Consider the following 14,769-nt stretch of genomic DNA (forward strand, 5'->3'; position numbering starts at 1 on the left):
ATTTGAACATATTCTTTTTTCCACTATTACCCACTTAGCGCTACGAATGTCCAGTTGCATTTTCTACAGACAGAGTGTTTCAAAACTGCTCAATCAAAAGTATGGTTTAACTCTGTTAGCTGAATGCTCAGATCAGAAAGAAGTTTCACAGAATGCTTCTGTGTAGTTCATATTTGAATATATTCCTTTTTCCACTACTACGCTCTTAGCGCTCCAAATGTCCAGTTGCATTTTCAACAGAAAGAATGTTCAGATGTGCTCAATCAAAAGTATGGTTTAACTCTGTTAGCTGAATGCACAGATCATAAAGAAGTTTCACCGAATGATTCTGTGTAGTTTATATTTGAAGACATTCCTTTTTCCACTATTACCCTCTTAGCGCTCCGAATCTCCACTTGCATTTTCTACAAAAAGAGTGTTTCATAACTGCTCAATCAAAAATATGTTTTATCTCTGTTAACTGAATTTACAGATCAGAAATAAGTTTCACAGAATGCATCTGTGTAGTTTTTATTTGAAGATATTCTTTTTCCCAATGTAGGCCTCTTAGCGCTTAGCATGTCCAATTGCAGTTTCTACAAAAAGAGTGTTTCAGAACGGCTCAATCAAAAGTAAGGTTCAACTCTGTTAGTTGAATGCACAGAACAGAAAGAATTTTCACAGAATGCTACTGTGTAGTTTATATTTGAATATATTCCTTTTTCCACTATTACCCTCTTAGCGCTCCGAATGTCCACTTGCATTTTCTACAGAAAGAGTGTTCAGAACTGCGCAATCAAAAGTATGGTTTAACTCTGTTAGCTTAATGAACATATCAGAAATAAGTTTCACACAATGCTTCTGTGTAGTTTTTATTTGAAGATATTATTTTTCCCAATAGAGGCCTCTTAGCGCTCAGAATGTCCAATTGCAGTTTCTACAGAAAGAGTGTTTCCGAAAGGCTCAATCAAAAGTAAGGTTCAACTCTGTTAGTTGAATGCACAGAACAGAAAGAAGTTTCATACAATGCTTCTGTGTAATTTATATTTGAACATATTCTTTTTTCCACTATTACCCACTTAGCGCTACGAATGTCCAGTTGCATTTTCTACAGACAGAGTGTTTCAAAACTGCTCAATCAAAAGTATGGTTTAACTCTGTTAGCTGAATGCTCAGATCAGAAAGAAGTTTCACAGAATGCTTCTGTGTAGTTTATATTTGAATATATTCCTTTTTCCACTACTACTCTGTTAGCGCTCCAAATGTCCAGTTGCATTTTCTACAGAAAGAGTGTTCAGATCTGCTCAATCAAAAGTATGGTTTAACTCTGTTAGCTGAATGCACAGATCAGAAAGAAGTTTCACAGAATGATTCTGTGTAGTTTTTATTTGGAGACATTCCTTTTTCCACTATTACCCTCTTAGCGCTGGGAATCTCCACTTGCATTTTCTACAGAAAGAGTGTTTCAGAACGGCTCAATCAAAACTAAGGTTCAACTCTTTTAGTTGAACAAACAGAACAGAAAGAAGTTTCACACAATTCTTCTGTGTAGTTTTTATTTGTAGACATTCTTTTTCCCAATATAGGCCTCTTAGCTCTCAGAATGTCCAATTGCAGTTTCAACAGAAAGAGTGTTTCAGAACGGCTCAATCAAAAGTAAGGTTCAACTCTGTTAGTTGAATGCACAGAACGGAAAGAAGTTTCATACAATGCTTCTGTGTAGTTTATATTTGAACATATTCTTTTTTCCACTATTACCCACTTAGCGCTACGAATGTCCAGTTGCATTTTCTACAGACAGAGTGTTTCAAAACTGCTCAATCAAAAGTATGGTTTAACTCTGTTAGCTGAATGCTCAGATCAGAAAGAAGTTTCACAGAATGCTTCTGTGTAGTTTATATTTGAATATATTCCTTTTTCCACTACTACGCTCTTAGCGCTCCAAATGTCCAGTTGCATTTTCTACAGAAAGAGTGTTCAGATCTGCTCAATCAAAAGTATGGTTTAACTCTGTTAGCTGAATGCACAGATCAGAAAGAAGTTTCACCGAATGATTCTGTGTAGTTTATATTTGGAGACATTCCTTTTTCCACTATTACCCTCTTAGCGCTCCGAATCTCCACTTGCATTTTCTACAGAAAGAGTGTTTCAGAACGGCTCAAGCAAAATAAGGTTCAACTCTTTTAGTTGAACAAACAGAACAGAAAGAAGTTTCACAGAATGCATCTGTGTAGTTTTTATTTGAAGATATTCTTTTTCCCAATGTAGGCCTCTTAGCGCTTAGCATGTCCAATTGCAGTTTCTACAAAAAGAGAGTTTCAGAACGGCTCAATTAAAAGTAAGGTTCAACTCTGTTAGTTGAATGCACAGAACAGAAAGAATTTTCACAGAATGCTACTGTGTAGTTTATATTTGAATATATTCCTTTTTCCACTATTACCCTCTTAGCGCTCCGAATGTCCACTTGCATTTTCTACAGAAAGAGTGTTCAGAACTGCGCAATCAAAAGTATGGTTTAACTCTGTTAGCTTAATGAACATATCAGAAATAAGTTTCACACAATGCTTCTGTGTAGTTTTTATTTGAAGATATTATTTTTCCCAATAGAGGCCTCTTAGCGCTCAGAATGTCCAATTGCAGTTTCTACAGAAAGAGTGTTTCAGAAAGGCTCAATCAAAATTAAGGTTCAACTCTGTTAGTTGAATGCACAGAACAGAAAGAAGTTTCATGCAATGCTTCTGTGTAGTTTATATTTGAACATATTCTTTTTTCCACTATTACCCACTTGGCGCTACGAATGTCCAGTTGCATTTTCTACAGACAGAGTGTTTCAAAACTGCTCAATCAAAAGTATGGTTTAACTCTGTTAGCTGAATGCTCAGATCAGAAAGAAGTTTCACAGAATGCTTCTGTGTAGTTTATATTTGAATATATTCCTTTTTCCACTACTACTCTCTTAGCGCTCCAATGGTCCAGTTGCATTTTCTACAGAAAGAGTTTTCAGATCTGCTCAATCAAAAGTATGGTTTAATTCTGTTAGCTGAATGCACAGATCAGAAAGAAGTTTCACAGAATGATTCTGTGTAGTTTATATTTGGAGACGTTCCTTTTTCCACTATTACCCTCTTAGCGCTCCGAATCTCCACTTGCATTTTCTACATAAAGAGTGTTTCAGAACGGCTCAATCAAAACTACGGTTCAACTCATTTAGTTGAACAAACAGAACAGAAAGAAGTTTCACACAATTGTTCTGTGTAGTTTTTATTTGTAGACATTCTTTTTCCCAATATAGGCCTCTTAGCTCTCAGAATGTCCAATTGCAGTTTCTACAGAAAGAGTGTTTCAGAACGGCTCAATCAAAAGTAAGGTTCAACTCTGTTAGTTGAATGCACAGAACAGAAAGAAGTTTCATACAATGCTTCTGTGTAGTTTATATTTGAACATATTCTTTTTTCCACTATTACCCACTTAGCGCTACGAATGTCCAGTTGCATTTTCTACAGACAGAGTGTTTCAAAACTGCTCAATCAAAAGTATGGTTTAACTCTGTTAGCTGAATGCTCAGATCAGAAAGAAGTTTCACAGAATGCTTCTGTGTAGTTTATATTTGAATATATTCCTTTTTCCACTACTACGTTCTTAGCGCTCCAAATGTCCAGTTGCATTTTCAACAGAAAGAATGTTCAGAGGTGCTCAATCAAAAGTATGGTTTAACTCTGTTAGCTGAATGCACAAATCAGAAAGAAGTTTCACCGAATGATTCTGTGTAGTTTATATCTGAAGACATTCCTTTTTCCACTATTACCCTCTTAGCGCTCCGAATCTCCACTTGCATTTTCTACAAAAAGAGTGTTTCATAACTGCTCAATCAAAAATATGTTTTATCTCTGTTAACTGAATTTACAGATCAGAAATAAGTTTCACAGAATGCATCTGTGTAGTTTTTATTTGAAGATATTCTTTTTCCCAATGTAGGCCTCTTAGCGCTTAGCATGTCCACTTGCATTTTCTACAGAAAGAGTGTTCAGAACTGCGCAATCAAAAGTATGGTTTAAATCTGTTAGCTTAATGAACATATCAGAAATAAGTTTCACACAATGCTTCTGTGTAGTTTTTATTTGAAGATATTATTTTTCCCAATAGAGGCCTCTTAGCGCTCAGAATGTCCAATTGCAGTTTCTACAGAAAGAGTGTTTCAGAAAGGCTCAATCAAAAGTAAGGTTCAACTCTGTTAGTTGAATGCACAGAACAGAAAGAAGTTTCATACAATGCTTCTGTGTAATTTATATTTGAACATATACTTTTTTCCACTATTACCCACTTAGCGCTACGAATGTCCAGTTGCATTTTCTACAGACAGAGTGTTTCAAAACTGCTCAATCAAAAGTATGGTTTAACTCTGTTAGCTGAATGCTCAGATCAGAAAGAAGTTTCACAGAATGCTTCTGTGTAGTTTATATTTGAATATATGCCTTTTTCCACTACTACTCTCTTAGCGCTCCAAATGTCCAGTTGCATTTTCTACAGAAAGAGTGTTCAGATCTGCTCAATCAAAAGTATGGTTTAACTCTGTTAGCTGAATGCACAGATCAGAAAGAAGTTTCACAGAATGATTCTGTGTAGTTTATATTTGGAGACGTTCCTTTTTCCACTATTACCCTCTTAGCGCTCCGAATCTCCACTTGCATTTTCTACATAAAGTGTGTTTCAGAACGGCTCAATCAAAACTACGGTTCAACTCTTTTAGTTGAACAAACAGAACAGAAAGAAGTTTCACACAATTGTTCTGTGTAGTTTTTATTTGTAGACATTCTTTTTCCCAATATAGGCCTCTTAGCGCTCAGAATGTCCAATTGCAGTTTCTACAGAAAGAGTGTTTCAGAACGGCTCAATCAAAAGTAAGGTTCAACTCTGTTAGTTGAATGCACAGAACAGAAAGAAGTTTCATACAATGCTTCTGTGTAGTTTATATTTGAACATATTCTTTTTTCCACTATTACCCACTTAGCGCTACGAATGTCCAGTTGCATTTTCTACAGACAGAGTGTTTCAAAACTGCTCAATCAAAAGTATGGTTTAACTCTGTTAGCTGAATGCTCAGATCAGAAAGAAGTTTCACAGAATGCTTCTGTGTAGTTTATATTTGAATATATTCCTTTTTCCACTACTACGCTCTTAGCGCTCCAAATGTCCAGTTGCATTTTCAACAGAAAGAATGTTCAGATGTGCTCAATCAAAAGTATGGTTTAACTCTGTTAGCTGAATGCACAGATCAGAAAGAAGTTTCACCGAATGATTCTGTGTAGTTTATATTTGAAGACATTCCTTTTTCCACTATTACCCTCTTAGCGCTCCGAATCTCCACTTGCATTTTCTACAAAAAGAGTGTTTCATAACTGCTCAATCAAAAATATGTTTTATCTCTGTTAACTGAATTTACAGATCAGAAATAAGTTTCACAGAATGCATCTGTGTAGTTTTTATTTGAAGATATTCTTTTTCCCAATGTAGGCCTCTTAGCGCTTAGCATGTCCAATTGCAGTTTCTACAGAGAGAGTGTTTCAGAACGGCTCAATCAAAAGTAAGGTTCAACTCTGTTAGTTGAATGCCCAGAACAGAAAGAATTTTCACAGAATGCTACTGTGTAGTTTATATTTGAATATATTCCTTTTTCCACTATTACCCTCTTAGCGCTCCGAATGTCCACTTGCATTTTCTACAGAAAGAGTGTTCAGAACTGCGCAATCAAAAGTATGGTTTAACTCTGTTAGCTTAATGAACATATCAGAAATAAGTTTCACACAATGCTTCTGTGTAGTTTTTATTTGAAGATATTATTTTTCCCAATAGAGGCCTCTTAGCGCTCAGAATGTCCAATTGCAGTTTCTACAGAAAGAGTGTTTCAGAACGGCTCAATCAAAAGTAAGGTTCAACTCTGTTAGTTGAATGCACAGAACAGAAAGAATTTTCACAGAATGCTACTGTGTAGTTTATATTTGAATATATTCCTTTTTCCACTATTACCCTCTTAGCGCTCCGAATGTCCACTTGCATTTTCTACAGAAAAAGTGTTCAGAACTGCGCAATCAAAAGTATGGTTTAACTCTGTTAGCTTAATGAACATATCAGAAATAAGTTTCACACAATGCTTCTGTGTAGTTTTTATTTGAAGATTTTATTTTTCCCAATAGAGGCCTCTTAGCGCTCAGAATGTCCAATTGCAGTTTCTACAGAAAGAGTGTTTCAGAAAGGCTCAATCAAAAGTAAGGTTCAACTCTGTTAGTTGAATGCACAGAACAGAAAGAAGTTTCATACAATGCTTCTGTGTAGTTTATATTTGAACATATTCTTTTTTCCACTATTACCCACTTAGCGCTACGAATGTCCAGTTGCATTTTCTACAGACAGAGTGTTTCAAAACTGCTCAATCAAAAGTATGGTTTAACTCTGTTAGCTGAATGCTCAGATCAGAAAGAAGTTTCACAGAATGCTTCTGTGTAGTTTATATTTGAATATATTCCTTTTTCCACTACTACTCTCTTAGCGCTCCAAATGTCCAGTTGCATTTTCTACAGAAAGAGTGTTCAGATCTGCTCAATCAAAGGTATGGTTTAACTCTGTTAGCTGAATGCACAGATCAGAAAGAAGTTTCACAGAATGATTCTGTGTAGTTTATATTTGGAGACATTCCTTTTTCCACTATTACCCTCTTAGCGCTCCGAATCTCCACTTGCATTTTCTACAGAAAGAGTGTTTCAGAACGGCTCAATCAAAACTAAGGTTCAACTCTTTTAGTTGAACAAACAGAACAGAAAGAAGTTTCACACAATTCTTCTGTGTAGTTTTTATTTGTAGACATTCTTTTTCCCAATATAGGCCTCTTAGCGCTCAGAATGTCAAATTGCAGTTTCTACAAAACAGTGTTTCAGATCGGCTCAATCAAAAGTAAGGTTCAACTCTGTTAGTTGAATGCACAGAACAGAAAGAAGTTTCATACAATGCTTCTGTGTAGTTTATATTTGAATATATTCTTTTTTCCACTATTACCCACTTAGCGCTACGAATGTCCAGTTGCATTTTCTACAGACAGAGTGTTTCAAAACTGCTCAATCAAAAGTATGGTTTAACTCTGTTAGCTGAATGCTCAGATCAGAAAGAAGTTTCACAGAATGCTTCTGTTTAGTTTATATTTGAATATATTACTTTTTCCACTACTACATTCTTAGCGCTCCAAATGTCCAGTTGCGTTTTCTACAGAAAGAGTGTTCAGATCTGCTCAATCAAAATTATGGTTTAACTCTGTTAGCTGAATGCACAGATCAGAAAGAAGTTTCACCGAATGATTCTGTGTAGTTTATATTTGAAGACATTCCTTTTTCCACTATTACCCGCTTAGCGCTCCGAATCTCCACTTGCATTTTCTACAAAAAGAGTGTTTCATAACTGCTCAATCAAAAATATGTTTTATCTCTGTTAACTGAATTTACAGATCAGAAATAAGTTTCACAGAATGCATCTGTGTAGTTTTTATTTGAAGATATTCTTTTTCCCAATGTAGGCCTCTTAGCGCTTAGCATGTCCAATTGCAGTTTCTACAAAAAGAGAGTTTCAGAACGGCTCAATTAAAAGTAACGTTCATCTCTGTTAGTTGAATGCACAGAACAGAAAGAATTTTCACAGAATGCTACTGTGTAGTTTATATTTGAATATATTCCTTTTTCCACTATTACCCTCTTAGCGCTCCGAATGTCCACTTGCATTTTCTACAGAAAGAGTGTTCAGAACTGCGCAATCAAAAGTATGGTTTAACTCTGTTAGCTTAATGAACATATCAGAAATAAGTTTCACACAATGCTTCTGTGTAGTTTTTATTTGAAGATATTATTTTTCCCAATAGAGGCCTCTTAGCGCTCAGAATGTCCAATTGCAGTTTCTACAGAAAGAGTGTTTCAGAAATGCTCAATCAAAATTAAGGTTCAACTCTGTTAGTTGAATGCACAGAACAGAAAGAAGTTTCATGCAATGCTTCTGTGTAGTTTATATTTGAACATATTCTTTTTTCCACTATTACCCACTTGGCGCTACGAATGTCCAGTTGCATTTTCTACAGACAGAGTGTTTCAAAACTGCTCAATCAAAAGTATGGTTTAACTCTGTTAGCTGAATGCTCAGATCAGAAAGAAGTTTCACAGAATGCTTCTGTGTAGTTTATATTTGAATATATTCCTTTTTCCACTACTACTCTCTTAGCGCTCCAATGGTCCAGTTGCATTTTCTACAGAAAGAGTTTTCAGATCTGCTCAATCAAAAGTATGGTTTAATTCTGTTAGCTGAATGCACAGATCAGAAAGTAGTTTCACAGAATGATTCTGTGTAGTTTATATTTGGAGACGTTCCTTTTTCCACTATTACCCTCTTAGCGCTCCGAATCTCCACTTGCATTTTCTACATAAAGAGTGTTTCAGAACGGCTCAATCAAAACTACGGTTCAACTCATTTAGTTGAACAAACAGAACAGAAAGAAGTTTCACACAATTGTTCTGTGTAGTTTTTATTTGTAGACATTCTTTTTCCCAATATAGGCCTCTTAGCTCTCAGAATGTCCAATTGCAGTTTCTACAGAAAGAGTGTTTCAGAACGGCTCAATCAAAAGTAAGGTTCAACTCTGTTAGTTGAATGCACAGAACACAAAAAAGTTTCATACAATGCTTCTGTGTAGTTTATATTTGAATATATTCTTTTTTCCACTATTACCCACTTAGCGCTACGAATGTCCAGTTGCATTTTCTACAGACAGAGTGTTTCAAAACTGCTCAATCAAAAGTATGGTTTAACTCTGTTAGCTGAATGCTCAGATCAGAAAGAAGTTTCACAGAATGCTTCTGTGTAGTTTATATTTGAATATATTCCTTTTTCCACTACTACGCTCTTAGCGCTCGAAATGTCCAGTTGCATTTTCTACAGAAAGAGTGTTCAGATCTGCTCAATCAAAAGTATGGTTTAACTCTGTTAGCTGAATGCACAGATCAGAAAGAAGTTTCACCGAATGATTCTGTGTAGTTTATATTTGAAGACATTCCTTTTTCCACTATTACCCTCTTAGCGCTCCGAATCTCCACTTGCATTTTCTACAAAAAGAGTGTTTCATAACTGCTCAATCAAAAATATGTTTTATCCCTGTTAACTGAATTTACAGATCAGAAAAAAGTTTCACAGAATGCATCTGTGTAGTTTTTATTTGAAGATATTCTTTTTCCCAATGTAGGCCTCTTAGCGCTTAGCATGTCCAATTGCAGTTTCTACAGAAAGAGTGTTTCAGAACGGCTCAATCAAAAGTAAGGTTCAACTCTGTTAGTTGAATGCACAGAACAGAAAGAATTTTCACAGAATGCTACTGTGTAGTTTATATTTGAATATATTCCTTTTTCCACTATTACCCTCTTAGTGCTCCGAATGTCCACTTGCATTTTCTACAGAAAGAGTGTTCAGAACTGCGCAATCAAAAGTATGGTTTAACTCTGTTAGCTTAATGAACATATCAGAAATAAGTTTCACACAATGCTTCTGTGTAGTTTTTATTTGAAGATATTATTTTTCCCAATATAGGCCTCTTAGCGCTCAGAATGTCCAATTGCAGTTTCTACAGAAAGAGTGTTTCAGAAAGGCTCAATCAAAAGTAAGGTTCAACTCTGTTAGTTGAATGCACAGAACAGAAAGAAGTTTCATACAATGCTTCTGTGTAGTTTATATTTGAACATATTCTTTTTTCCACTATTACCCACTTAGCGCTACGAATGTCCAGTTGCATTTTCTACAGACAGAGTTTTTCAAAACTGCTCAATCAAAATTATGGTTTAACTCTGTTAGCTGAATGCTCAGATCAGAAAGAAGTTTCACAGAATGCTTCTGTGTAGTTTATATTTGAATATATTCCTTTTTCCACTACTACTCTCTTAGCGCTCCAAATGTCCAGTTGCATTTTCTACAGAAAGAGAGTTCAGATCTGCTCAATCAAAAGTGTGTTTTAACTCTGTTAGCTGAATGCACAGATCAGAAAGAAGTTTCACAGAATGATTCTGTGTAGTTTATATTTGGAGACATTCCTTTTTCCACTATTACCCTCTTAGCGCTCCGAATCTCCACTTGCATTTTCTACAGAAAGAGTGTTTCAGAACGGCTCAATCAAAACTAAGGTTCAACTCTTTTAGTTGAACAAACAGAACAGAAAGAAGTTTCACACAATTCTTCTGTGTAGTTTTTATTTGTAGACATTCTTTTTCCCAATATAGGCCTCTTAGCGCTCAGAATGTCCAATTGCAGTTTCTACAGAAAGAGTGTTTCAGAAAGGCTCAATCAAAAGTAAGGTTCAACTCTGTTAGTTGAATGCACAGAACAGAAAGAAGTTTCATACAATGCTTATGTGTAGTTTATATTTGAACATATTCTTTTTTCCACTATTACCCACTTAGCCCTACGAATGTCCAGTTGCATTTTCTACAGACAGAGTGTTTCAAAACTGCTCAATCAAAAGTATGGTTTAACTCTGTTAGGTGAATGCTCAGATCAGAAAGAAGTTTCACAGAATGCTTCTGTGTAGTTTATATTTGAATATATTAATTTTTCCACTACTACGCTCTTAGCGCTCCAAATGTCCAGTTGCATTTTCTACAGAAAGAGTGTTCAGATCTGCTCAATCAAAAGAATGGTTTAACTCTGTTAGCTGAATGCACAGATCAGAAAGAAGTTTCACCGAATGATTTTGTGTAGTTTATATTTGAAGACATTCCTTTTTCCACTATTACCCTCTTAGCGCTCCGAATCTCCACTTGCATTTTCTACAAAAAGAGTGTTTCATAACTGCTCAATCAAAAATATGTTTTATCTCTGTTAACTGAATTTACAGATCAGAAATAAGTTTCACAGAATGCATCTGTGTAGTTTTTATTTGAAGATATTCTTTTTCCCAATGTAGGCCTCTTAGCGCTTAGCATGTCCAATTGCAGTTTCTACAGAAAGAGTGTTTCAGAACGGCTCAATCAAAAGTAAGGTTCAACTCTGTTAGTTGAATGCACAGAACAGAAAGAATTTTCACAGAATGCTACTGTGTAGTTTATATTTGAATATATTCCTTTTTCCACTATTACCCTCTTAGCGTTCCGAATGTCCACTTGCATTTTCTACAGAAAGAGTGTTCAGAACTGCGCAATCAAAAGTATGGTTTAACTCTGTTAGCTTAATGAACATATCAGAAATAAGTTTCACACAATGCTTCTGTGTAGTTTTTATTTGAAGATATTATTTTTCCCAATAGAGGCCTCTTAGCGCTCAGAATGTCCAATTGCAGTTTCTACAGAAAGAGTGTTTCAGAAAGGCTCAATCAAAAGTAAGGTTCAACTCTGTTAGTTGAATGCACAGAACAGAAAGAAGTTTCATACAATGCTTCTGTGTAGTTTATATTTGAACATATTCTTTTTTCCACTATAACCCACTTAGCGCTACGAATGTCCAGTTGCATTTTCTACAGACAGAGTGTTTCAAAACTGCTCAATCAAATGTATGGTTTAACCCTGTTAGCTGAATGCTCAGATCAGAAAGAAGTTTCACAGAATGCTTCTGTGTAGTTTATATTTGAATATATTCCTTTTTCCACTACTACTCTCTTAGCGCTCCAAATGTCCAGTTGCATTTTCTACAGAAAGAGAGTTCAGATCTGCTCAATCAAAAGTATGGTTTAACTCTGTTAGCTGAATTCACAGATCAGAAAGAACTTTCACAGAATGATTCTGTGTAGTTTATATTTGGAGACATTCCTTTTTCCACTATTACCCTCTTAGCGCTCCGAATCTCCACTTGCATTTTCTACAGAAAGAGTGTTTCAAAACGGCTCAATCAAAACTAAGGTTCAACTCTTTTAGTTGAACAAACAGAACAGAAAGAAGTTTCACACAATTCTTCTGTGTAGTTTTTATTTGTAGACATTTTTTTTCCCAATATAGGCCTCTTTGCGCTCAGAATGTCCAATTGCAGTTTCTACAGAAAGAGTGTTTCAGAACGGCTCAATCAAAAGTAAGGTTCAACTCTGTTAGTTGAATGCACAGAACACAAAGAAGTTTCATACAATGCTTCTGTGTAGTTCATATTTGAACATATTCTTTTTTCCACTATTACCCACTTAGCGCTACGAATGTCCAGTTGCATTTTCTACAGACAGAGTGTTTCAAAACTGCTCAATCAAAAGTATGGTTAAACTCTGTTAGCTGAATGCTCAGATCAGAAAGAAGTTTCACAGAATGCTTCTGTGTAGTTTATACTTGAATATATTCCTTTTTCCACTACTACGCTCTCAGCGCTCGAAATGTCCAGTTGCATTTTCTACAGAAAGAGTGTTCAGATCTGCTCAATCAAAAGTGTGGTTTAACTCTGTTAGCTGAATGCACAGATCAGAAAGAAGTTTCACCGAATGATTCTGTGTAGTTTATATTTGAAGACATTCCTTTTTCCACTATTACCCTCTTAGCGCTCCGAATCTCCACTTGCATTTTCTACAAAAAGAGTGTTTCATAACTGCTCAATCAAAAATATGTTTTATCTCTGTTAACTGAATTTACAGATCAGAAATAAGTTTCACAGAATGCATCTGTGTAGTTTTTATTTGAAGATATTCTTTTTCCCAATGTAGGCCTCTTAGCGCTTAGCATGTCCAATTGCAGTTTCTACAGAAAGAGTGTTTCAGAACGGCTCAATCAAAAGTAAGGTTCAACTCTGTTAGTTGAATGCACAGAACAGAAAGAATTTTCACAGAATGCTACTGTGTAGTTTATATTTGAATATATTCCTTTTTCCACTATTACCCTCTTAGCGCTCCGAATGTCCACTTGCATTTTCTACAGAAAGAGTGTTCAGAACTGCGCAATCAAAAGTATGGTTTAACTCTGTTAGCTCAATGAACATATCAGAAATAAGTTTCACACAATGCTTCTGTGTAGTTTTTATTTGAAGATTTTATTTTTCCCAATAGAGGCCTCTTAGCGCTCAGAATGTCCAATTGCAGTTTCTACAGAAAGAGTGTTTCAGAAAGGCTCAATCAAAAGTAAGGTTCAACTCTGTTAGTTGAATGCACAGAACAGAAAGAAGTTTCATACAATGCTTCTGTGTAGTTTATATTTGAACATATTCTGTTTTCCACTATTACCCTCTTAGCGCTACGAATGTCCAGTTGCATTTTCTACAGACAGAGTGTTTCAAAACTGCTCAATCAAAAGTATGGTTTAACTCTGTTAGCTGAATGCTCAGATCAGAAAGAAGTTTCACAGAATGCTTCTGTGTAGTTTATATTTGAATATATTCCTTTTTCCACTACTACGCTCTTAGCGCTCGAAATGTCCAGTTGCATTTTCTACAGAAAGAGAGTTCAGACCTGCCCAATCAAAAGTATGGTTTAACTCTGTTAGCTGAATGCACAGATCAGAAAGAAGTTTCACCGAATGATTCTGTGTAGTTTATATTTGAAGACATTCCTTTTTCCACTATTACCCTCTTAGCGCTCCGAATCTCCACTTGCATTTTCTACAAAAAGAGTGTTTCATAACTGCTCAATCAAAAATATGTTTTATCTCTGTTAACTGAATTTACAGATCAGAAATAAGTTTCACAGAATGCATCTGTGTAGTTTTTATTTGAAGATATTCTTTTTCCCAATGTAGGCCTCTTAGCGCTTAGCATGTCCAATTGCCGTTTCTACAGAAAGAGTGTTTCAGACCGGCTCAATCAAAAGTAAGGTTCAACTCTGTTAGTTGAATGCACAGAACAGAAAGAATTTTCACAGAATGCTACTGTGTAGTTTATATTTGAATATATTCCTTTTTCCACTATTACCCTCTTAGCGCTCCGAATGTCCACTTGCATTTTCTACAGAAAGAGTGTTCAGAACTGCGCAATCAAAAGTATGGTTTAACTCTGTTAGCTTAATGAACATATCAGAAATAAGTTTCACACAATGCTTCTGTGTAGTTTTTATTTGAATATATTCTTTTTTCCACTACTACTCTCTTAGCGCTCCAAATGTCCAGTTGCATTTTCTACAGAAAGAGAGTTCAGATCTGCTCAATCAAAAGTGTGGTTTAACTCTGTTAGCTGAATGCACAGATCAGAAAGAAGTTTCACAGAATGATTCTGTGTAGTTTATATTTGGAGACATTCCTTTTTCCACTATTACCCTCTTAGCGCTCCGAATCTCCACTTGCATTTTCTACAGAAAGAGTGTTTCAGAACGGCTCAATCAAAACTAAGGTTCAACTCTTTTAGTTGAACAAACAGAACAGAAAGAAGTTTCACACAATTCTTCTGTGTAGTTTTTATTTGTAGACATTCTTTTTCCCAATATAGGCCTCTTAGCGCTCAGAATGTCCAATTGCAGTTTCTACAGAAAGAGTGTTTCAGAAAGGCTCAATCAAAAGTAAGGTTCAACTCTGTTAGTTGAATGCACAGAACAGAAAGAAGTTTCATACAATGCTTCTGTGTAGTTTATATTTGAACATATTCTTTTTTCCACTATTACCCACTTAGCCCTACGAATGTCCAGTTGCATTTTCTACAGACAGAGTGTTTCAAAACTGCTCAATCAAAAGTATGGTTTAACTCTGTTAGGTGAATGCTCAGATCAGAAAGAAGTTTCACAGAATGCTTCTGTGTAGTTTATATTTGAATATATTAATTTTTCCACTACTACGCTCTTAGCGCTCCAAATGTCCAGTTGCATTTTCTACAGAAAGAGTGTTCAGATCTGCTCAA

Source organism: Symphalangus syndactylus, chromosome 13 (genome assembly GCF_028878055.3).
Source record: "Symphalangus syndactylus isolate Jambi chromosome 13, NHGRI_mSymSyn1-v2.1_pri, whole genome shotgun sequence".
Lineage (NCBI taxonomy): Eukaryota > Metazoa > Chordata > Mammalia > Primates > Hylobatidae > Symphalangus > Symphalangus syndactylus.